General features: G+C 36.9%; 1 long non-coding RNA gene across 1 annotated transcript in view; it reads right to left on the bottom strand.

The window, feature by feature from the left end:
* Nucleotides 1–2,979, bottom strand: part of LOC109365559 — a 4,464-nt gene that overhangs the window by 1,283 nt on the left and 202 nt on the right. The window lies entirely within an intron of this gene.

Raw genomic sequence — 2,979 nt, 5'->3', positions numbered from 1 at the left:
AAAAAAAACGACAACAATCTGAGAAGGAATGATAATTTACTAAATCAAACAAAATGACAGAAAATTGTGTCAAAACCATGAAGTTTTACACTAGTAGACTGCAGGGGAAGCACATGCTTTTTCTTCGCGGCAAACAGAGAGAGCAACTCAGAGGGATGGAGAGCAGCTGCTGCCCTGCCAGGATCTTCACCTTTCTTCCTCTGCACACCAAGTCCTCCAGAATGCTGCTCCTCCCCTCTGAGAACCCAAAATGCCCAAGAAAGGCAGTCCACAGAACCAGAACATTAACTCTTGAACTCCCACATGGTATTCTGATGTGGACAACAAAAAAAAAAAATCACAAAACCACATCAAGAAGTTACATCTTCACCATGCTGATGGTCAACAGGAATGCCAATTATCACATGTACAAAAAACTATACGTGTAGGAAACCAAGACGATAAGACTTGCTTGGATCAGGTTCTAGCTATTTATTTGGCTCATTTGGATTGGCGTAACTTTCACAGATGTTTGAAATTAGAACAAAAGGAAAAGAAAAATTAGAATTTTTCCCTGAGAAGAAAATTGGAAAAGTGGTGACATTCTTAGGAAAAGTTCCAGATTTCAAGTAAATATTTTCTTTTTCATGATTTTCTGGCTTCTCTTTACTAAATTTGTTTGGTTTGTTGTTGTTGTTGTTTGTTTTAATATTAATAGCAACTATTATAATCAGACAAAAACATCACTCTACATCCTATTTCTTAACTGTATCTGCTCCTATTTTTAGGAATTTCAAGGGGAAAAGGAGATCTAAGGGAAGTTCATAGCTTACTGACAGCAGTTCCCAACCCCTGCAGACAGTATGGATGTGGGCTGAGTGTACAGATGGTCCTAAGGAGACCTGGGAGCCACCAATGAATTTTGGAGCTATTTTCCTGGCTTGCTTCCTCCTCCAGCCAGAATTGTAGTGTGTGCAGCAGTCTCTGTGCCAGTACTCAGCCAGTGCTGTAGTCACATGATACAGTTCCAGCACATAAAACGTATTTCATCTGCTTATGTGCCACATGCAAGTTCATAGCCATGAACTGGGTACTCCTGCCTTAGGCACAGAAGTCCATCATAATTAAACAAACACCATTTTCAAAGAAAAAATTTAGCCCAGTTAAAACTATCAAAAAAGTATTTGAATGTTTTTAATCCAAGGCCAGGTGACATTTTGATACTGTAATGCCATGAAGTACACTTGCAAAGATCTTCATCCGCAAAATTAAAGAATCAAACTTTAATCCTTTAATCTCTCATCTTGTGATCTTTCACATCAATACTGTGCTTGAAAAAAAACTATTCATGTATCTGTATGGCTTGGCACTGCGTTCATTAAACTGGATATTCATAACTGTGGCAAGCCAAACCACCATTTCAGATCATATCTCCTTTTGTATGAAATATAATCAATCTGCTTGTCTCTCTGAAGAAACATTATCGTGATAGCATTTACTCTGGACAATATGACAGAAACTTTTACTCTTTCAGTAACAGCGTTCTTGCAGCTCAGTCAAGAGTCAAGCAACAAATACAGTGTGTTCTGTATTTTCACCTGTGAAAATACTGACATTGCTCAGTATCTGGAATCTACACTTCAGTGACAGTAGTAAGCATAATATGTCAATGTTCCCATGCAAGCTGTGTGACTGAGTTACTAGATACTCACTGAATGTCCACTGAAGGCCACAAGAAGTAGAGAAGATGGTAAAAGGAAGTTTTGAGAATATCAGACACATTCCATCACTTTTATCCTGCATTATTATTTTATAAATATCGACAAATGATTCCAGTGAGTTGGTGGCTCAAGTCATCATTTTTATAATATAGTGGTGGAGTAAATAATATTCAGAGTATGTATGAACCCAGAAATCTGTAAAGAACGTCAAATACTCAGGCATGATGAGTGCGATTCATCTCACTTTATAGTCAGTGAGGAGATAAAGGAATATTTAAGGAGTAATTCATTTTATCCTAAACTAAACATCTAAAATAGTCCAGATGAATTGTGCCCTAAACGCTCTTACTGTTTCCCATTGCCAGCGGATGGAAATTTGGTGAGTAATTCAGATTTAGTGTTTACTGTACAGGTGTTTAAAGATAAATTTGACTGCATGTTTCTTAAAGATATGTTACTAAGTAGAATGAATATATCAGAATCAGCTTTCAGTTAAAAGACAACACTCACACTCACTTCAGAAAGAGAGCTCTAAATCTATGGTGGAGGAAGGGTTTCACTAGCCTTTAATACGTGTCAAAGTCTAATGGGGTCTTGAAGCTACATTTTACTTTCCTGTACTGACTATCCCACATTTCAGACATATAACACCACGACACATTACTAAGATTACATTATTTAAATTATCTTTTTTGTTTTGACAGATAAGATTTCCTCTGTAAAGAAATCTGATATGTAATATTTTAAAGATGTCTTTATTTGCTTAAAACCTTTATGCCTTAGCTCTTTCCAGCTTGTTGTACTGCTACCTAAGACAACATAGACAATGGAACAACTGCTAGTACTCATATTCTTGAAGGATAAAGAGCTTACAGATTTAGACCTTTTGTCTTGAGCTCAATCTAAAAATGTTCTCCTAACCTATATCACTTATATTCAAGAAGCAAACTGTTCATTTCTGACACAAGGCTGCACTGAGTTGCTAAATAAAAGTAATTAATTCTATTCACATAAATTGAGCTATACTGAGAGGCTGAGTCTCTTATTTTTCTAGTAGTATAGATCAGTCAATTGTACTATGGGGAATATCAGTGCTGTACTATGGTAGCAAGGATATTTAGGGGCAAAGAATCTCCAAGGGAAAAACATAAACACTCAGTAGGCCCTACATGCATAATTGAACGAAGTCTAAAGGAAGGAGGAGAGGTTTCTTGTTGTTTAATCAATGGATATACAGATGGGGTGGGTGGGTGTGGGTACGTACACACACACACACATA

Source organism: Meleagris gallopavo, chromosome 1 (genome assembly GCF_000146605.3).
Source record: "Meleagris gallopavo isolate NT-WF06-2002-E0010 breed Aviagen turkey brand Nicholas breeding stock chromosome 1, Turkey_5.1, whole genome shotgun sequence".
Lineage (NCBI taxonomy): Eukaryota > Metazoa > Chordata > Aves > Galliformes > Phasianidae > Meleagris > Meleagris gallopavo.
The sequence above is the reverse complement of the archived record's forward strand: the minus strand, read 5'-3'. Positions and strand labels throughout refer to the sequence as shown.